Source organism: Megascapheus bottae, chromosome 14, assembly GCF_031878675.1.
Source record: "Megascapheus bottae isolate mThoBot1 chromosome 14, mThoBot2.hap1, whole genome shotgun sequence".
NCBI lineage: Eukaryota > Metazoa > Chordata > Mammalia > Rodentia > Geomyidae > Megascapheus > Megascapheus bottae.
In genome coordinates this window covers 33,742,689-33,764,940 of record NC_143522.1, presented here as the reverse complement: position 1 = coordinate 33,764,940, position 22,252 = coordinate 33,742,689, and the positions used below count along the sequence as shown (strand labels likewise).

The window sequence follows — 22,252 nt, the reverse complement described above, 5'->3', positions numbered from 1 at the left end:
CTTGGGTTCTTATAACTGTCAGCTGTTAATACTCATCATTTAACCTTCCTTCACTGAAAAATCTGCAAGGGGAAACTTTTCTTTGGGGCTCTTTCTATTTAGGAGATAAAACTAAAAAGTTGTGTGATAAAATGGTAAAGAAGATTAACAGAAAATTTGGAATTATTTGAAATTTGAATTATTGCTCTTTTTTTATGCCTGCACTTCTGTTCATTGCCCATAAATGTAAATAATTTTATGTACCTCATTTTATACAGTGTATGTACTTCTTTTTGAAGTATTAGTTAATGCTAAAATGAAACATCTAAAACAAGCCAAATGTAAGTGAAATATACTTTGTCACAGCGGATGTTGTTTTATTTAACATGAATTATGCTCTTAATAGAGGGCAGGGAAAGACAGCTTTCCCAGTGAGTCTAAGGGCTCTCTGTTCTAACAGGACACCCTTGAGAGGGAGAGGCAAATGGCTGTCTCTTGCCTGAGATCATTACAACATTTCTGAAAGGTCAGGAAAGAACAGCATGGCCGTGAATGACCTTAGCTAGAGAAAGGAACACGTTTATGACAGTAAATTACATACATGAAGTGTCCAGGTAAGTCCAGAATAACTTATTTCCAGGCCTCACCTCCCTCTGACCTCTCCTGGTATCTGTCACTGTGTCATACCACACATCTGTGTTTCTCCTTTTTCCTTCCTCTCCTTGATGCTGCACACTGTCTCCTCCGTCTCCCTGTGGTTCAGAACATTCTCCCTGCTGCATCTGACTCACCTTTTAGGATGTAACAGCACTATGCTGTACTTCACTCTTTCTTTTCCTTTCAGTAGCAAGCATTTCTAGCTCTCTTTCTGTGCCATATAAATGTCCCCTCCCTATTGGGCTCTTTCTGAAGGCAGGTTTTGGGCTGTGTCAGCTGTAGTCAGTCCCAGTACCTTGTGTAGTACCAGCCTTGTGCAGTACCTGCCACTGTGGTGGAGGGTCTGAAGGAGTGAATTGTCCTGAAATAGTGGATAGGTTCTTCTCCCTTTTCAGTATTCCCTGAAATTCCTCTAAAATGGGCAGTTAGTTGTTTTTTTTTGTTTTTGTTTTTGTTTTAAAGTTTCTTTAAAAGTACAGCATGGAGTCTCCCAAAGTGATGGTGAAGTTGCTCAGTGCTCAGGCCCAGCCGGGTACTCATTGAAAGTTGACTGAACCTGAAGTGAGATGGCAATGATACTGAACATTTTCCTCCTAAACTTTAAAAAGAGAACGAGTTAAAGTGGAAGAAAACAAGGATGTGACTTGAAGCTGCCAGTAACTTCAGCTTTTGGCTTTAGATGGTTTCTTAGTATGTAGCATTAAAAGTCTTCCCAGAAAAATCAACAAACCCAGCCATATTTTGACAGTGATAAATCTTTATTTTTACTCAAAATTAGTTGCTCTGGTTTCTTATCTTTTCACTCTGAAGTCACAGATAAATATTCTTTCCATTATTTTTTCCCCCTGATTCTTATCACTGCTGGCTTTTGCATTTGTATGCTGGCTGGGCTCCTTTGTGTGCTTTCCATTTGTGCCTTCTGCTTTCCAGCTCTTTCCCTTCTTAGAGAACTTCATGCTTGCTTGTCATGCATACAGGATATGTTGCCGCTCCCCAGGTCGTGATGTATTCTGTTTTCATGGCCCTACCAACATACTTTCTGTGTGTGGACTTTTTTCAGTCATATGGTGTTTAGTGCAGTTTATTATGTATTTGAAGCAAGACAGCTGGGGGTACTCTGCAAGTCAACTTGAGGTTATTTTTTGTTTGCTCTTGAGGTTATTTTTTGTTTGCTCTTTTCTTTTAGTGTTTTAATTTGTTATCATGAACAACCAGCAGTCCTGGGATTGAATTCTGTTTTGCTCTAGAGAGTTGTGTGTAGGGGAATATAGACATCTTTTTTAAAGCCTAGTGTTTTCTAACTACTTACTTATTTATATTATTGTTGTCTTCAAATAGTTATACAAGAGGGCTTCAGTTTAGCATATGTGTGCCTTGATGAATCACCCCTTCCGTCATTAAATGCCCCCCTCCTCACCCACCTTTAACCCACCTATCTCATCCAGCTTCCTAGTTCCCTTCCCATATGTACTTGGATCTGTTTGCCCTCCCTTTCAGCTCCTCCCATTAGCCTCCATCTTCCCCGCTGCTCCCAGCTACAACTCAAGACTTGTTTCAGCCTCCTGATAAACTGTCCTTTAATTACTCAACGGTGTTCACTCCTGCATACTTTAGTCCGTTTGATTGTTTATATGTACATATGACCTTATATGTGTTTACATATGTTTATGTTTTAGTTCTGAGCTCCACATATGAGAGGAAACATATACACTTTGTCTTTCTGAGCCAGGTTTACTTTATCCAGTATGATTTTTTCCAGATCTGTCCATTTGCTGAGAGTTGGGTATAGCCTGTGAACATAAGCCAGCTCTTTTCCTTGTTTTATCGTGCCCCTCCTCCCCAATCTAATTCCCTCCCACACTTGATTTTTTTTTATAATTCTCAAATAAATATTCATTTCAGTTTGCCATTTCCACTGCAGTTATTTTAAGGACCATAATCAGTAATGAAATGTCTGTCTACAATTCAGATTAGGTATAGGGTTTATAAGGAACAAAAAAGGGAAATATGCTGATGTTTTGTTTTTAAAGCACATATGTCAGAGAGCACTGTAGTAAGTTAAGTTACTGTGAGTTAAAGTCCTTGTTCTCAGTGGTGTCTCTGCACCTGAAAGCTGTATGCTAAGTGTATAAAGCCTACCCACACACAGCCCTGTTCCCTGAACTTATGCACTGCCTCAGGACTTCCCAGCAAGCAGGAGGAAGATGGCCTGCCATTCAGTGTATGCCCAGATCTTAGGGAGGACGCTGTAATCCATTTGATTAGTGAACTGTGGTTTTGTAAATCGGTCTCATGAATTCATTCATGTAGTTTTGACTGCATTATAATAAGACTGTCTTATGGTATCTGGCTGATTATTTTTGCCTTGTAGATTTTCTTCCCAAGCATATATGATGGGCACATGCTTTCAATTAAAAAAATGAGCCAGAAATTGCATTATTTCTCAGGAAAGAGAATTAATGTTCAGGGACAGTAGCTCAGAGATTTTTGGGGTAATGGTGGTAGTTGGTGAGTCAATTTATTACTGAAGATCTCTTTTAAAGTGAGTTTCTTTGAGAGTTTACAATTGGGGCTTTCTGTTACAAATGTATTAGCAACACGTGGTTACTATTATTAAATTCCAAACAACTTTTACTTTTCTACTAGAATATAATTCAAGTCTGGAATGCTTACTTCTTCAGGATGTGAATTTGGTTTAAAAAAAAAGAATGAGACCAATAATATACTCACCAAGAAAACTGAGTAGTCAGCAAACTCCATTTTAGGCAAAAACAATCGCAAACTACTGGAGTGTTTCATGAGCTCAGGGGCCATTGAAATTGTGGACTAACTGGTGAAGTACCAGAAATGTCTGTAAAGAATTATAAGAGTTGAACATTGTGCTTTCTCACATATGTATTTGGCGTCTGCTTCAATCTTTCTCTGTTGGGTGAGGCCAGCCTCTTTGATCTTTCTGCACATTAGTGATCACCAAATAACTTTGTGAATTTGGAAGAAATAGAAAACTGGGCCCAAAGGAATTCTCTGAAAATCCCTTTCAAATACTTAAGTCGAGGAGAAATTTAAAAAAAAGTCAAGCAACAGTGGTGCCTTAGCACTCTGTAACGGAACATTTCTTTCAAATATTTAAGTCTTATAAAAATTTAAAAATGAAACTCCAGTGACAGTGATACCTTAGCACACGGGCAGGTTGTAGGAGAGGCATCTCTGTGAGCTGAGGGTGATTGAGTCACTTACATTCTGCATAGCTAGGTTCTTCAGGGCTTTGCAGGGCACAGAGGGTGGCAGAATGTGGAGGTCCCAGTATCTTTACACAGCTGCATTCTTCGGGGCTTCCACAGGTTACAGAGTGTGGTGAAGAGTTGAGGTCCAGAGTAGCTTTGGTTATGCCCACAGACTGGATTTGGATAGTGTGGCTTGGTCTGTCTGAAGAACATGTAATTTGGAAACATCACTCTTAACTACCAGAGTACATTTTTAGCCTGTGGTTTCTTGTAATGCATCTGGATGTTGAACCCATTTCATCCTAGGAGAATTGGGACTGGAAAGTAAAACTGTCACATGGCGTCTGTCATTCTCCATGGCTGTTCAGCTAGATAGAGGGATGCCTTTTCTTAAATAAGAATAAAAGTAATACTTGCTGCTTCAGCCTGCCCACCTTGGTAATTCTTACACATCCTCTGATGTGAATTTTTAGTGCAGTGTATTGAGTGTAAGGGTTTTAATTGATTTTATGTACAAAGTACATATGTCTGTGGCACTCCTGCTAATGTCTTCATTCTTCAGTTGAATATGTGCCTTTGTTTCCCTCTCTGTTTCTCTCCTCTTCCCACCTCCCTCTTTTGTCTTGTACTTCTCCTTGTGGGTGTGCAGTGTGTTATCATTCCCATTCAGATAGACCTTTGAAACTCTGCCTTTCACAACGTGTGGGAGTCTTGTGTTCAGTAAATGCCACAATCTACAATTAGTCCATTTTTCTTCCTTGCCTTCCTGTAGAGGGGTCATTGGTATGCCTGGCTGGTGTCTTCAACATCAAATAGGTTTGCTGGGAGTTAAAAAAACGAAGGCAATTTTTAGCCATGCTTGGAAACTTATTTTCACTAACTTTCTGTTCAGGAGGCCACAGTGTCAAGTTTATAGGCGCTGACAGTAAATGACTTGTATAGTATCTTTCAGAAAGTTTTTCAATTTTACTATTTTTTTACTATCTTATTATTAAGGTGGTATACAGAGGGGTTGCCATTTCGTACGTCAGATAATGAGTACAAGAAGCTTTGGACAACATCACCTCCTCCTTGGCTTTTCCCCATTCCTCCCCACCCCCTGGCCTGATCCACAAGTTGCGCAGTTCAATTTTTATATAATGCGTTTTGAATATGATGCCCGGCTTTTCCTCAGTCTCCTCCTTTCATTCTTCTCCCATCCCCCCTCCAAACCCCCCCCCAAAACTAATGAAAACTTCTATGTATCAATAGCATTAAGAATCCCATAGTACCTTTAACTTTCTTTTTGTTCTTAGAAGAGAAAAGATGCTGGATCTGCATATAATAAGATCATTTTGTCATGTGAAATTTGAGAAACATTTCTTAGTTATTGGAACAAGCATCAGAAAAAGAGAGCTTTTCTTGGGTCATGTAAATCCTGTGTGTCTAGATGAAAGTGAAGGAAAAGAATAAAAACTTACCAAGCTTCCAAGAGCTTAGTGGATCTGTGAGTTCTGTGTTGGTGCCAGGATGGAGGACTTTTCTCAATGGAAATGCAGTTGTCTGGTTAGGGACCCTGTTCCTTGCCACTTCCAGAGTGCTGGTGATCTGGATGTCCCCCATGTGATTCTGCTGGACATCGGGCTCATGTTTATAAGCAGGAGCTGTGTTAGAAAGGGTGGGTTGGGCATGCGTTTCCTCCTTTTGGGGTGTCTGGGGTTCCTTTGGCAGTACAATTAGCACACAAAAAATGACCACTCACATTCATCTGTGGGCCTCTAACTATACCATTCATTGTTTAAAAGGCAAGAAGGTAGTCTGCTTGTGATCCAATTTGAGGCTGGTGATTTGAACTTAAGCTCTTAACCTGACCAGGCACCAGCTGGCTCACACCTGTAATCCTAGCTAGTTTTGAGATCTGAGGATCTGGGTTTGAAGCCAGCCTGGGTGCATCCACTGGGGGAAGATGCACTGCCTGCTCATAGAGGTTCAGAGACCTCTGTGCTCTGCCTTGCGGGCCTCACTTTTCCTTACCAGCACAGCAGGGATGTCTGTGTCTGTTACACGCTCACCGGAGCGTTCATGCTCAGGCAATTGCTTTTTGTAAGAACTGGCTGTATTTATAGGGAGTCATTTTTCACATGGAGGAGAAAGTACCATCAGGAGCAGTCTTTGAAAGTGGTACATATGTTTAGCTAAAGTGCTGAGACAGAACCTGGAATTTTCACATTGTGTCTGATATGAAATCCCAACACTGGAATAGTCTCACTGTAAATACAATGAGCATGTCTTCAGGATTTCAGTACCTCTATTCAGACTCTCCTGCAACTTTTTAATGAAATGCCATATGTAGCTCCTTTTGTCTTTAAAAAGCTGTAAAGATGCTATCAGTTAACTTCTGCAGAGCCTGTTCAAGAAAAGACTAGAGCAATAGCTGTGGAGAAAGAATAGTATAGGAATATTGTATAATAAAGGATTTGTTAGTTTGAATTTGTAAAGTTCCGAATTTGAAAATTTCATAGAAGGTCCTTTGTGGCACAATTTTAAGAAATCAGGTCTTAGGTAGAGATGTATGAGTTTATGGAAAAGTTTTAGTTATTTCTGATTTGATCCATTAAACTAATATTTGCATTTATTTGGTTTCTCTTTGTACTCCCTTTGTAGCAGAACCAAGAGAGCAAATTGTTTTTAAGCCATTATCAGTGTAGTAAAATCTGTTTACTCAACTTGTTTGCCTCCTCAGGGGTATGACTGTAGAAACCCTTCGTTGATATTAGAAATTAACTCCCTCTGTACTGTGTGTGTTTTCTCAGGTGCCTTTTCTCAGTTCCTCTCTCAGGAGAAGGTAAGGAAGGCAGTAGGGAGCTGGGACTACATGTGAGCTGGCCAGGAGCTGGAGGGATTATCAAAAGGAGGCTTTCTTTTCCCAGGGCCAGCTGAGTGGCGATGGAGTCCTTGGCTAAGCCACAGATCTTTAACTATCTAACCCAGTGCCTGACCTGGGGACATCCCCAGTGGTAGGGCTTGACAAACCCCGTCTTGCTTTGTTGCAGGCTGGGGGTAGGGAAGGAAGCTGAGGAAGGAAAGGAAGACAGATGGACCATGAAAGGTGACAGGAAGGGCAGATGTGGCCAGAAGAGAAATTAGGATTGCTGAATGGACTGGGTTTTTTTTTTTTTTTTTTTTTAAATACTGGGTTTTCTTTGTACTTGGTAGTTTCACAATTTAATTGTCTTAAACTAATTATAGAGCTCTATAAAAATCAATCAGTACATTTCTTTTGTTTGCAGTTGATTATCTTTCTAAGAAGAGTATCCTTTAGTGCCTTGCTTAGAACATCCATTTCCTGTTGAAATGTCACCCTCCCCCATTCATCTCTCCTTTTATCATTGTTTCCTTTTCTCTTCTCTTTTTTTGAGTACATTGTTCTTTTGGTTCATTTGCTTCATATTTCTGAATCTTAAACGGGCTTTCAAGTTAAGTGATGATTAAATACCTTACCTTGACCACTTAGCTTAAGGGGATGTCTCCTTTACTTGTCTGAAATGTTGCTCCTTTATTTTAGTAATAAATATCTTGGAGGAGCCACTCCCAAACTAATACTTGTATTTCTCTTTCAGTCTTTTCTGATTTTAGCATCCCTCAGTAGATCTTTCCTGCAGTAATAATTACTGTGAGTGTGCTTAATGATTAGGTAAATTTTCTTTATTCTTTTTCTACTTACTCATTCAACTTCTTTTTGCAAGGAATAGAGCTGTCCCTTCTTTTCCACACCTGTATTTACTCCATTATTTATATTGAAATTAAACTAGGGGTATTAGTTTTACTTTATGGGTTGTGACGCAGTCACACCTCCCCTCCCCCCATTGCTCCAGGTCTGGTTGGTACTCTTGCAGATTGGCTCTTATGGCCTCTGACTTGCCCCATCCTTTATGAGGCACTTCTGTGGTTTTGGTACCACAGATGTTTCACGCCCTTCTGGTAGTTGCCCTGCCACATCTTGAGTGCCGCATCAACTACTGTTCCAAGGAGCCTCGGCTCTTACTGAAGGTTGATTATAATACGTAGAAACCAGGATATGAATATGAAGAGAGCTCTCTGCTTCTGGGTTGCCACTATGCTTCTAGGTCCCCTTGGTGGACAAAGCCCAGGCAAAGCTGCATGTTTCCCCTTTCCCCTACCATTGAATACGTATCGATATTTTTTATACTTATTTGTGCATGTTTGTCTTTAGATATCAGTGTGCTCATTCCTCAGATTCTAGTCTAACAGTATAGTGTTTATTAGTGTACTCCCCCCCCCCTTTCTCTTGTTTCTAATCTCTTTTATAACAAAAATCTGGCTCTCATTACCACAGTGCATTCACTTGTTCATTTCACTCTGTGGTATCATTGAGGATTTAGAGAAAAAGAAGTGTAGTGTTGAGGCACTGGCTGGTGTAATGTGGGGCTGGCTTCGCAGTCCTGAGTCTGTAGGCTGTGAACTGTGGAATTTTTTTCTTCAGGGAAACCGTGGTTCTGCTTAGAAGGCTTTTTCCTGTCTGGATCAGGACTTGCGTTAGCTTTGTGTCACTGTAACAAATAACCTGAAATAATCAGGGTGCAAAGTACAGTGTCTTTCAAGGTCTGATTTTCAATAGTTTTAGCCTGTTGCTTTGAGCAAGGCGGCACATCACGAGGGAAACAGAAACATGTAGTAGGTAGGACATACCTGCTCACCTTATGGCTGGAAAATGAAGAGAGTGAAGAACAGGTTGGAGTTCCACTGTCTTCTTCAGGAGCATGGTTCAGAGACTTCTCATTGGGTCCCTCTTTTTCAGGGTTCTGCCACTGTCAGCAGTACCAAGCTGGGACTAAGCTTTTAACACCTGGGCCCTGGAGGGACACTTAAGATCCAAAGCAGGACGTCACAGAGGATCTGGATCATCTTTGCAAAGAGTTAACCGATGATGGGCTTTACCATATCCACAAAATGCACCTAGATTGCTAGGTTGGATAACAGGAAACTGTAACAGCCTGGCCAAACTGATAAATGAAGCACACCTAGATGGATGTATGTAAAACATCATTGTATTATGTATTTATAGACATGATAACATTTTAAAGGATTATGAAATTTATACACATGATGCATATGGAATAACATTTGTTGGAATTTCCTTTTTATTGTTGGGGTGATGTGCAGAGGGGTTACAGTTACATTAGTCAGGAAGTGGGTATATTACTTCTTGAACACAGATAACCCTTCCTATCTTTTTCTCCCACTTTCCCTTCTCCCATCCCCTACCAATCATCTTGTTTTCCCTTACCTTCCCTATTTCAAATAAATAAGCATATATACAATATACCAGTTACCAAATTCAGATACAGTAACAGCATGACATAAATCATAAGGGTAAAAGAAGAGAAAAGAAATAGCTTCACATAGTACATTAAGAACAACAATCACAAAGATAGGCCTCTTGTTTCCATATGCTGGAGTTCATTTCACTTAGCTTCATTGTATGTGGCCATATGTACATAGCTTTTGAGCTATTATGACCCTCTGTTAGGAGAATCCTGGACATATACACTTGCTGGAATTTCTAATGTCAGTTTAATTTGTGGTTTCGTTTATTGTTTATCTTCCTCACTGGGCTTCTGTCCATTTCTCCCTGAATTGCCAGCACTTAATAAAGTGCTTGCTACAGTGTCTTGCTGTCAAATGAATACAATTCAGGCCACCCATCTTAATATTTTGTTATCAGTGATTTTGTCCCTTTGCCAATGCTCCCATTAAAAGACAAGAATGATCTGGGAAACCTAGTTTGGAAATAGTATAGAAGGAGTTCCAAGGAAACCTTTAATAAAATGTTCTCTTTTCTTTTGAGTTAATATGGAAATAGTTCACCGCCTGCATTGCCTGTACTCCTTCAAGTTCTGCTTGGTTACTTTTTATATCTAACTCATCATAGCTTCAAGCTTCAAAATAGACTTATTGAGGGTAGAATCAGAGAATAGTACTTAGTGCTTTTGTTGTTTTGGAGTGACAACAGTGTGATGCAAATAGTCATTTATTCAGCCGTGTTTTATGAAAGTTATTCCTATGCTGTGCATTAACATTTGGGCTGTAGAGAGAAAGGTGCTAAGCCGGGTGTGCTCGTAGCTCACATCATAATCCTGTCTATTCAGAAGGCTGAGATCTGAGGATCACAGTTTAAAACCAGCCCATGTAGAGGAAAGTCTACCTTTATCTCTAGTTAACCAGGAAATGGCCAGAAGTGAATGGATGGCTCAAGTCGTAGAGTACCATTCTTGAGTGAGAAAGCTTACGACACAGTACCTAGGTCCTGAGTTCAAGCCTTGGTACAAGCATACATTTTTTTTTTTAAAGAAAGGTATGGATTCTGCTACTGAACGGTATGCATTTTACTGCGCTGTTGGGTTTGGATATGATTTGCCCTTTAAAAGGGTCATGTGTTGGCCCTCGAGTGGCGGCCCTCTTGTAGTTGAGAAGTGATTGGGATCCTGAGGGTTCTACTTAAATTAGTAGATTGATCCCTTGATTGATTCATGATTTGCTAGCATTGGTGGGAAATGGGAGGTAGAGCCCAAGTGGAGGAAGTCGGTCAGTGGTCAATGGGTTTTGTTCCTGGCCTCTTTCTGTCCTTCTCTGCTTCTTGGCTGTCAAGTTGCTGCTGACATTCTGTGAAGAAAGGCAGTGTAACAAGCTGTGGACTGAAACCTTATAGCCCTTGAGCCCAAACATGCATTTCCTCTGTTTTACTTTGTTTCAGGTGTTTGTCACAGTTATTCCCCCCCCCCCAAAAAAAACCCCTCTGAACAGATACTGTTTCTCTAATTTGAGTGATACTAGTTGTATTTTAAAGGAAAAAGGTATTTGGAATCCCTAGTGTTGACTCAAATTACTTTTGTTAATAATGTTACTGAGGTATGTAGAAATTTGTAGCTAGGAATAAGCATGGGATGCTTACATGATTTACAATAATATACTAAAGCTAGCAGAATGAGCCCAAACCTCACAAAATTGAAATTTATTGCATAGATCTCCTGTGGATTGGTGATGATATTTTGCTAAATCAAAAGGCATGATTTGCAATAGAAAACACTTCATTGACTCATACAAAGGTTTTTGTTTTTTTGCTCTGGTCTGCCTCTCCTGCCACAGAATGACTCAGTCTTCCCAATACTAGTTGTGTCTTGAAACTGCTGAAGTCTTGCTTCTTGTGAGGTGCAGTAGGGTTTCCTGTGGCCTTCTGTTGTCCCAAAGGCATCATCTGGGCAGCAAGTTGGCCTCACTTGGTTTCTTGTTAGTGCCATATGATGAAAGTGGAAAATGTGCCCCATTTTGAATTGAAAGCCAGCACAATCTGGGACCTTGAAAATGAAGACTGAAAATGAGTCTTGACATGCTGTGGATCCTCAAGAATATGTCCACGAGTCCTACTGGTTTATTTGGGAGCAGTGGGGTTCCGACACATCGTTCCCATATTGGAAGGTGCCCTGTGTTGGAGAGAGAGGAGTTCGCTTTAGAGTTGAAGCTGAAGAGATGGGGGATGAGTTTGCCAGGCAGACCACTGGGCTGGGACTTTTCCCACAGAGTTAACATCCTGGGTACAGGGGCCTTGGAGACACTGCTGCAGGAGGCAGTCCTAGGTAGAGTATGCCGTGAAGAGAGGGTGAGGTGGCAATCCCAGCACAATCCATCCTATGTATTTCTTACATATACATGTGAGAGATGAATTTTGCTTATGTTTCAGTGTTGTGAGAATGAAGTCTTTTGCTTCATTTTGCTTTTCTTAGAAACTTAGTATAAGCAGGATCATACAGTAGTTAGCCTTTTGTGTCTGGCTTTCTTTAACCTAATGTCAGTCTTCATCCAAGTTCCTGTCATACATCAATTCTTGACCTTTCATCATGGAATGATACACCATGGTATGGATTTATTCATTGACCAGTTGATGGACATGGATTGTTTCCAGTTTGGGGCCATTGTGAATAATGCCATTATCATTTGCTTATGAGTCTGTGTAGACAATGCTTGGCTTTTCTTTGGTATGTACCTAGTAGCAGAATTAATAGGTCTTACTATAAGTGTATGTTTAACTTTTTAAGAAATTGTCAAGGTGGGGCCGGGAGTTTGGCCTAGTGGTAGAGTGCTTGCCTAGCATGCATGAAGACCCGGGTTCAATTCCTCGGTACCACATACATAGAAAAAAAAAAAGCCGGAAGTGGTGCTGAGGCTCAAGTGGTAGAGCTGTAGCCTTGAGAAAGTTCAAGGACAGTGCTCAGGCTCTGAGCTCAAGCCTAAAAAAATTAATGCTGGATGCATGGTTCAGTGGTAAAATATTGTTTAGCAAGTACAAAAGACCAGTTTCAAGCTGAAGTACTCCCTCCTCCATTTAGAAGCTATAGGAAAGTAATGTAAAATTTAAGTAATGAATTCTAGCAGTCCCTTGTACTATTTTTTTTTTTTTTTGGCCAGAGCTCAACCACTTGAGTCTCAGCACCATTTCTGGCTTTTTTTTTTGTATGTGGTACCAGGAATCTAACCTAGGCCTTGTGCGTGCTAGGCAAGCACTCTACCGCTAGCCAAACCTCCACCCCCTTGTACTGTTTTTGTATCTGTTTTTATATTTATATTTCTGGGGCATATTGGTGATATGTGTGTATTTTGTATTCTTTGATCTTGGTCGTTCTTGTTCATAATAGTAGAAGGTAGAGGAGAGTGAGATGGTAGAGTAGGCTTGGTACTGTACATCTGTAATCCCGGTTACTCAGGAGGAGGCAAGGTGGGAGGATGGAAGTTTGTCAGGCAGGAGAAATAAATGCTTGCTCTTCAAAAACAAGTGAGGTGTTGTGGTACATGCCTCTGGCTCACTACTCTGGAGGCAGAAATAGAAAGATCATGGTCTGAGACCAGTTCTCACAAAGTTAGTCTGAGATCTTATCTGAAATAATAACCAAAAAGGGAAAGGGATGTGGTTCAAGCCGTGGAGTGCTTGCCTATCAAGTATGAAGCCCTAAATTTAATGTTCAGTACCACAAAAAAATTGTTATTTTTTGCATTTTGCCATTATAAAGAGTGATATATGCCCTTTGGTTAATCTCATATTGTTACTGTATCTAACTTTGTTACCTGGTATATTGTATATACATTTCTTTGTTTATTTGAAATAGGAAAGGGAAGGGGGGAAAAGATGATTGGGAGGGGATGAGAGAAGGGAAATGGGGAAAAAAAAGGGGAAAAAGGGGTATCAATGTGTGAGAAGTAATAGACCTACTATCTGGCTAATGTAACTAACCTCTCTATACATTACCTCCACAATAAAAAATAAAAAAATAAAAGTGATATAATTAATACCTTCATATGTAAAACTTTGCTTTCCAGATTGTAATTTCAAAGTTATTTCATATGATGGTCTCTCAAATTAGAACTAAGAGGTCAGAGCCTATGAGTGATTTTAGAAGGGTGTTGCTGGGTGTTTCTAAATGCTTTTAGAATGAATGACACCATTTCCATTCTCACCGGTGGCATGAGAGCACCATGTCATATGAACAGTTGGCAATTTGATTGGCATATAATCTACTTTAAAAGCGTATCTGTCTATTAATCATTGTCATTTTCTTCTGTGAATTGTTTCGCCTGTTTTTCTATGATGTATGCATGGAAATGGATTTGTCAAAACATTTATTAAGAATACTATACTTTCTCATATTGCTGGTATTTTAATCTTGCTTTGCTAAATGTGTAATTTTGCAGATTTTGCTACACAGAAGGTGTGTACTTTACATTTTCAGGTGTACCAACTCTGGCTTTTATGTTTAGACTAATCCATTCCTCAGTCCAAAATAAGAAAAACTTCTTTAATTTTATGACTGATTGTACTTTAGGAAGTATTATGGAAAGTACTGTGTGTTTCTTTCAAAGTAGCTTTAGTCTCTTCTCAGGTACTATCTTCATTTGTTTATTCCAGGGTCTATGTCTGAAGCACCTCTTCTGTTCCATTGGTTGCTGGTTTTTCTGTTCCAAGTAATGTGTTGTTTTAACTCCGATAGCTGTAATGCTAGCTTTATATCTTTTAAGGTACTTAGTACCTCTTATTTTGATTTCAATTTTATTGATCAGTTAGAACTTTTGTAACAGTATTGAGTCAGATAACACTAAGCATCTTAGTTTTGCTTCTGATTTTTTGTCAAAGTGTATGTTTAAATAATTGTGTGAAGGAAGCATTCTTAAAAACAAAATGCCTTTTCAGTATCTGTAATATGTCTAAATTTGGAAGTTGTTTTTAAGATGGATTTTTATGAGTGAATCACACTTTTATTAGTAACTTAACATTGTAAATTCCAAAGTGTGTCCCTAGAGAAAATGAGTCAGCTCCAAGCAAAATATATCTTTTTGAGGCTGAAATGTTTCCTTTCCTTCACAAGATAGAAGAACATTTTCTAATTACCAATTAGAGAAAAAGAAAAAAAAACTTCAAGCAGAGAGCTGGAGTTTGAGAATGTCTTTTGTCCCTTTATTACTCCAAAGAAATCTGTCTTTTGGAATGATTTCCCACTGTCAAATTCTAGAAATCTTGAGGACTCTAGGGTTCAGAATCCTTGTACTGGTTTGCTGTGTGCTATTGAATATGCCTTTTTTCACTTGGCATGTTGAGAAGAACATGACCACTGACTTTCTGAGCTGCGGCTGAGTGGGAAGAACTGAATTTTATGTTTTATTTAACTTTAAATTAATTTAAAGTTGGCTATTTAAATAATTTAAATGTAAACAATTGAATAATTAAAACCTTTTTTTGTGTGTCATGGAACTTGAACTCAGCCTGGGCGATGTCTGTGAGCTCTTCAGCTCAAGGCCACCGCCCTATCTTTGAGCCAAGCCCCATTTCCGGTTTTCTAGAGGTTGATTTGGAGATAAGAGTCTCAGGTCATTTTGTGCCTGGGCTGACTTTGAACCTTGATCTTCAGGTCTCAGCCTCCTGAGTAGCTAGGATTATAGGTGTGAGCCACCGCGTCTGGCTTATTCATGATCATTGATAGACTAATCAATTTAATTTTCACTAGTGGGAATTGAATTTGGGGCTTTGCATTTGCTAGATGAAGCCACAGCGTCAGCACCTTTTAACACTGGTTGTTTTCCAGACAAGGTCTTTGATTCTAGCCAGGCCACCCTTGGCTACAATCCGCCTACATCTCCTACACTCCTGGGTTGTTGGGATGACACTGTGCTTCTCCCATAGCTAGGATAACATATGTACATCATTTGCCTAGCCACTGCCTGGTCTGCCCTCAAGCTGCATCTTCACTTTCTGCTTCCCGTACTGCTAGGCCTACAAGCTTGAGCTACTGTGCCCAGCCAGGTTCACTTACATGTGTTCATGGTGACCATGAAAGGGATTTTCTTTTCTCTTTTTATACCTTGTAGGTGAATGGTACAAATCAAAGTTAACTTCGTTCCTTTAGCACCAAGAGTTAGTTGTGGCAGTTGCTATTTGCTCAGAAGCACTTCTGTGAAATTGACCTTTACTTTTCAGTCATTAAACACAACTTTTAAGAGTTCTTTACGTGAACCCTACTTTGTGTACATTTTTAGTTCTAATATTTCCTAATCTCATGGTATTATATGGAAGGGAATGAATCTGTGTAGCATTAATGGCTGTATGCTTCATAGCTCATTAAAAAGTATAAATAATTTGGTATACAGTCATTATTTTCTTCTAAAACTCTGCCATGTATAATTGAATAAAGCTAAAATATTTTGTAACAAATTGCCTTGAGAATTGGTTGTTGAATATAGTAATGATTACATATCCCAGTAGTAAATAATTTGTTTGGATAGTGCCTGGTAATATTCAGTTTCCTTGTTCTCCTTTGTATTTTATTTCTTTTTTTTTTTTTTTTTTTTTTTTTTTGCCAGTCCTGGGCTTGAGCTCAGGGCCTGAGCACTGTCCTTGGACTTTCTCAAGGCTAGAGCTCTACCACTTCAGCCTCAGCACCACTTCTGGCTTTTTTCTATGTATGTGGTACCGAGGAATCGAACCCAGGTCTTCATGCATGCTAGGCAAGCACTTTAACCACTAGGCCAAACTCCCGGCCCTTTGTATTTTATTTCTAAAAACAAATTTCTGTGTATTGTGTATTTGGAAAAATTAATGTGATTATTTTAGGGTGAGTAAAAGAGGCATATCATGAAATTTTTAAACAAGGAAAAGAGATTGGAAGTTATTTAAGTAGTGTTAAAGGTGGTTACAGAACAGAGATTGCAGTGTCACTTGGAATTTCTGGCTTAATACTCTCAAACTTTGGTCAGTAATCACATATCTTTGTATTACCAAGTTTATTGAAATACCCTCAGCTTAATGCTTGTTTTGGCAAGGAGGTCTATGTTAAGATACTCTTTAAATTTTCTTTTTAAATTTTATGGCCAAGGTGATGTTCAGAGGGGTTATAGTTACAAATGTAAGGTAGTGAGTACATTTCAAATCAACTTATGAGATGCTTACTTTTAGAGCCCTCTTAGTGGAGTGAAAGTTGAATATAAACAGATTGAAACCAGTGCATTGCCAGACAGAATTATCTTAATTCTTTCATGTCTTAATTTGTTTGTGTCTTTTTTTCACTATTAAGCAGTTTGTTACAAAATTTTGCTATTATAAAATAAACTTACTATGCGCTTTTTAAATTTAAGAACACATAATGGATGTAGTGATCCCCTCCCCCCCCAATCCTGGGGCTTGAACTCAGTGTCTGAGAACTGTCCTTAGGCTTTCTCAAGGCTAATGCTCTAACACTTGAGCCACAGCACCACGTCCAGCTTTTTCTGTGTATGTGGTACTGTGGAATTGAACCCAGGGCTTTGTGCATGCTAGGCAGGAACTCTACCTCAAGGCCACATTCCTGGCCTGTAGTAATTTATTGAAAAGCTAAAATGCAATTTAAAAAATGCATTAAAAATGATGGTTACTAGTTTTAAAAGGGATACATTTAAAATTATTTCTGATTTTAGACTGCTTTCTTCTGAATGAATTTTGTTTATATGAAAGTGTTCAAAATGTGTATGGTTTGACATTTTATGCATATTTAGCCCTAGGTCTTTAGGTACAAAGAAGCTCCTTGAGTTCATTTGCCTTCAAATGCAGAGCATCAGTTACTTATTGTCATATGCTGCTGTGTAATAAATAATCCCAGAACTCAGTGACTTCAGACAATGATCATTTATTCTCAGGAATCTGTGAGCTGATTGAGAAGTCTCTGGCCTGTGGCTGTGAGGAAGTGCCTTTGCTCCACACTGTCTTGGCACATAGCAGGCCAGCTGGGTAAGGCAGAGGTACTAATGAGGCAAGCACACATTTCTAGCCCCAGCTTGCTTCACTCTTATTTGCATCCCACTTACCTATTGGTTAGAGCAAGTCACATGGTCTAACCCCAAGGCCGGGGTAAGGAAGTGAGCTGGAACTGTATGGTACAGATAACGTAGGGCTTGTTGTGGGAGAAGGGAGGAGTTGGGATCAGTGGTCAGTCTACCAGCTATAGTCTGTGCACCTGCCAGTCTTACCTTTGATGATAAAAAGTAATAGTAATAAGATGTGAAGGGGATTTTTTTTTTCTTTTGCCAGTCCTGGGCTTGAGCTCAGGGCCTGAGCACTGTCCTTGGACTTTCTCAAGGTTAGAGTTCTACCACTTGAGCCTCAGCACCACTTCTGGCTTTTTTTTTCTATGTATGTGGTACCGAGGAATCGAACCCGGGTCTTCATGCATGCTAGGCAAGCACTTCAACCACTAGGCCAAACTCCTGGCCCCAGGAAGGGGATTTTTAAGGAAACAATAGATGTGATTAATTTGTTAGTAAAATTACTATTTTATGGAATATGTAAAGAAGTGTGGAGTATAAGTAGCGCTATTTTAGGAATAAGAATCTCTCCCTGGCCCTGGATTTTACCAGTCATGTACTATACCGAGTCCATTTTTTACTACATCTATTTTTTTTTTCTCTTGGTTGGCTCATTTTATTTTCTTCTGTAAACAGTTTCTTCAGGATAATGCTTAAAAAATTAAATTTTACATTGTCCATAAATAAATGTACTCTTTACTTGACTTACATAACTGCAACCTATCTTTATAATACAAATAAAAATTTAAAAAAAATTACACCCACAGGGTAAGAAGCAAATTCTTTGACATGAGGCACTAATGTTAATATGTACTTAATTGAAGATATTTTGGAATGTTAGTTCCAAAGGCAGACTAACAAGTAGTGCTAAAGAAGTATTCAGACAACATAAACAGCTTTCCCTACCCCTGGCACTTTGCCCATCTTTGGATGTTTGTTGAAAAATGTTTGCTGTTTGCCCTCCAGTAAAGCTGAAAAATTAAAGAATTCAATACAGTAGAAAGTTACCTTGTGTGATTCAGTGACAGTTCCAGTGTGGAATGAGAAGAGAAAGATTTCAGATAACAAATAACTGAATATAGATTCCAGACATTCTTAATTTTATAGAGTTGCTGTTTTTTTTTTTTTAAGGGCCAGTGGATTTGCTTTGCTTCCCTTCCCTTCCCTTCCCTTCTCTTCCCTTCCCTTCCCTTCCCTTCCCTTCCCTTCCCTTCCCTTCCCTTCCCTTCCCTTCCCTTCCCTTCCCTTCCCTTCCCTTCCCTTCCCTTCCCTCTCCTCCCCTCCTCTCCCCTCCCCTCCCCTCCTCTCCCCTCTCCTCCCCTCCCCTCTTTTTCCTTCTCTCCCTCCCCTCCCCCTCTCCCCTCTATGGCTTTCTTTCCCCTCCCTCTCTCCCTCATCCCTCCCTCCCTGTTTCCTCCCTCCCTCCCCCCCCCCTCTCTTTCCTTGTTGGAGGATGAAGTGGGGATAGTTGGCCTTCAGGAATCAATAGGAATGGAATAAAGACAGGGGTTAGTTAGGTGTGAGTCAAGGCCTCTGAGCTGGTTATCTTTCTCCTTACCTTCTATGTTGTAGGGAAGGAAATCTGGGTTCGGAATAGTTGAGGGAGCTGTGCAGAGGCACATGGAGAATGCAGACCTCTTCCCTTCATACCAGGCCTCTTCTTGCTTAGCTACTACTTGAGCCATACCTTCAGAGTAGCTTTTTACTGGTTAACGGAAGATGGAACTTCACAGACTGCTGCTTGGGCTTACTTTGACCTGAGACTCCTCCAGGTCTCAGTCTCCCAAGGAGGTAGGATTATGGGCCAGAGCCACTGATCCTGGATTCATATTGGGTTTTCTAACTCCTTCTATTTAGTATTTATCAGTGCTGGTTTATATCTAAGATTCACTTCCTTCTCCATTGCTGCCTGGGTCAGGAGTCAAGTTTCCTGTGTGTCCTCCTCATCCACCTTTTGGTTCGACCCTCCTCATTCAGTTCACCTAATATATGTGTTTTGCATACTCAGTGAATAGCTCTTTGGAGCAAAGGCCATTTCCAAACAGTAATGGGGGCTTGGGAATCTTCTTTGCAATGACAAGGCCTGGAAGAATTTTTGAATAAATTGATGTTTGCAAAGCTGCAACAGGTTATCTCCAGAGGGGATAGACTGTCAAGGTAATGCCATAATTAGTTCTTTGGCTAGAAATCAAAGTCTGTTATTTATCTTATGAGACTCCAGTGAGCACCATCTCTTAGGCACAGAGAAATAAACATTGTATAAAGTTCATTGGGACTGGGGAAGTCCAGGTTAGATAATAAGTAAGTTCTGTACATTTTGTTACACACAGCTGCATGGTGCATCCGCCGGTGCATCCATTCGTGTGGTGAGTGAGTATGAGCTGTCTGAAGACAGGTGGCACATTGCAGGTTTATCAAGTTCTGTTCCCTGCCTTTCCCAAAGTGTCGTGTCTCTGGAGTCTGCTTTTAGTCACGGTAGTTGCTTGTGATTTATGGGTTCCAGTGTCAAATGCTAGTTTGGAGGGAGGGCAAGCCTTCAGTCTGTGATGAAAACCCTGGCAGCCTGTGGTCCGTGACTACTGGATTGTGCCCCTGCTGGAGTCCACAGAGCTTCCCTTCCATAGGAGGCTGCTTAAGAGTGCAGGCCAGTTCATGTCATCTGGGGTGTCTCCAGAATGTGACTGGGAACCCCTGACTCCCCTTCTCTTGCGGTTGTTGCCCATGGAAACTTCTTGTTGACAAATGGATTTTTAGGTGGCAGGCCTCTTTTCATGACAGTATCATTGTGTTGTATGCCAAGAAATGCATTGAACTGTGTTGCCACCTGGAAAAAAGTATGCATATTGGAGTCAGGCAAAGGTGGGTGTAGTTTGGTGTTGTGCCTGACCTGACCTTTTGTCTGTGTTTTGAGTCTTTTATCTGTCTAGAAGGAGCACTATCTCCCTTTCAAGGTTCTGAGCCTGTAGTAAGTATACAGCAAATACTGGTAATTCGTACTGATATGTGAACTGTAAATTGTGAACCAGGAGACTCTCATCCTTTATGTGGTGAGGTTCCTTTGATAGTATTTCCTTTATCCTTTCTAGCTTCTGTTAAGACCCACTGTTTGCTCAGCTATTTGAAGAGTTAATGTTTTCACCACACATTTACTAAATAAATGGATGGTTTGAAAAGTCTTTGGATTTAAAAAAATGTGAAGCATGAAAGGCATCTTATAGGCTCAGACGAGGGTGCCTTGTTCAGTAGCTGAAACAGGTATGGCAGCAGTACCTGGACAGTTTATTTCTACTAACTGACTGGGTAGAAATCCTGCCAGGACAGGAAACATTCTGACTTTCTTTTGTGGAGCACTAACCTTTTTGCCTTTATAAGCAGAATTTCACCTTTGTGTCTGGGCCCTATTATACCAGACAGTTTTCTGTTTTTCAGGCAGGCTACGAGGATTTCAGGGCCCAGTTAGTCTCTGGTACACTGTGCCAGGCATCTCACTTTCCTGGGCTCGCTTTCACTAGGGTACGTGGGGATTGGAAGAGGAAGGGTCAGGGACAGAGGGAAAATGCTGGAGATAGTTGTCAGGACAAGATGAAAGTGCTTGGCCTGAAGCAGATTGGAGGTCAATGCAGAGGCCAAGAAACAGGGAGGGTAAGACCTCACCAAATATTTTGGGGTTTGATAGTTCCAGGGATCAATAACTGCAGAACCAATAACGTTAAAGCAACACCGCATTATTGCACCTCTGTATGTCACAGTTTGGTCATTCCAGCCCACAGGGTGTCACTGGAGGTCACTTGATAATCAACTAATACGTGGGCTGCTCTAGAGTCCACAGTGACTTCAGTATTTTTTGGTGGTTGCCAAGTGGCCAGATAGCAGGCCAGCCGAAGCTGTGTTGTGTGCCTGTCTGGACTAGAGTACATAGGTTTTTGTGCTTGCTTCAGCATGATATTCCCAGGGTAGTTAAATTTCTCAGGAGACCCAGGCTTGGTAAGGTTTAGACTGTCAGCTTTCTCTTTATCCTGTTGGTACGCAAGTCATAAGTCAATAGAGGCTAGTCCAGGTTTAGGGAATAGAGAATTGTGGTCCTCTTTCACCAACCATTTGGTGGTGTGACAAGAGAGCCACCAAGACTTTCTGGAAGTAGGGGTAGAAGGATGCTGGGGTATGATGTGATCATATGGAGCGGAGATCAAATGATCCTGGGCTGAAGGAATCAAGTTCTAGAAGTAAGAAGGTAGACACAAAGCGCATCACTTTTTCATCATTCCTGCTGCGTGGAGAAGATGGGAAAGAGAATGGAGGGTCTGTGTTTGGAGAGTGGGTGATCTTCAGCATTGTCTCTGTTCCTGATTATAGTTGTGCCTTTTCATTAATTGTTTTGGAGATAAAACTCCCTCCTGGTCTTGATTTTCCTGTCCTATCCTGTTTTTTAGAAGGGTTATTTCTTCTAATGCTTACATTTTCCAGGCACTATCCCAGCCTCCATTACTTCTTTCCTTTCCTCCCTATTCCTGATCAATCTCATTTACTCATGATTTTTCCCTGACATTCCGTGGCAAAGGACCCCGATTTATGGCTTTTTCAGAACTCTAGACCTGGCTCTCTGTTTACCCCCTGCATGACTCCTGAGTTCCTATTTCTAGTACTCCCTGATCACTAGCTTCTCTGATTGTCTCTTGCTTTGTCCCTCATCCCTGTGCATCCAAAGAAGTTACCAAGCACTGGGTTCTTAGCTGTGGCCACATGTACGCACAGTGTATGGAGATTTGCACATGTGATGACCTGGAGCCCACCTTAGGCCAGACGCAGCCTTCTGGGGTGATTCTGATGTTCACCCTGAAAATAAACTGTAAAACTTTTCTCTACTACTCCAAACTATCTCTACCACTGTTGCTTTGCTTCAGGCCATTGCAATTTTTAAAAAAAATTATTTATAGTTTTCTCAACAAATTAGCACAAACTTAGTAACTTAAAACCACAGGTGTTTATTTTCTTAGAGTTCTGGATGCCACAAGTCTGAA

The 22,252-nt window shown here is 40.4% G+C and overlaps 1 protein-coding gene across 4 annotated transcripts in view; it reads left to right on the top strand.

Annotated features, from left to right (window-relative positions):
• Peli2 (pellino E3 ubiquitin protein ligase family member 2) overlaps positions 1 to 22,252 on the top strand; it is a 117,015-nt gene that overhangs the window by 12,778 nt on the left and 81,985 nt on the right. The window contains exon 1 of one of the 4 annotated variants that reach the window (XM_090344974.1): positions 17,113 to 17,160. The exons of 2 other annotated variants lie outside the window; for them this stretch is intronic. The gene's annotated coding sequence lies outside the window, so the exon portion shown is untranslated. Of the gene's footprint in view, positions 1 to 17,112; positions 17,161 to 22,252 lie in introns of those variants that run through there. One more of the 4 variants, XM_090344972.1, reaches the window with a different exon arrangement.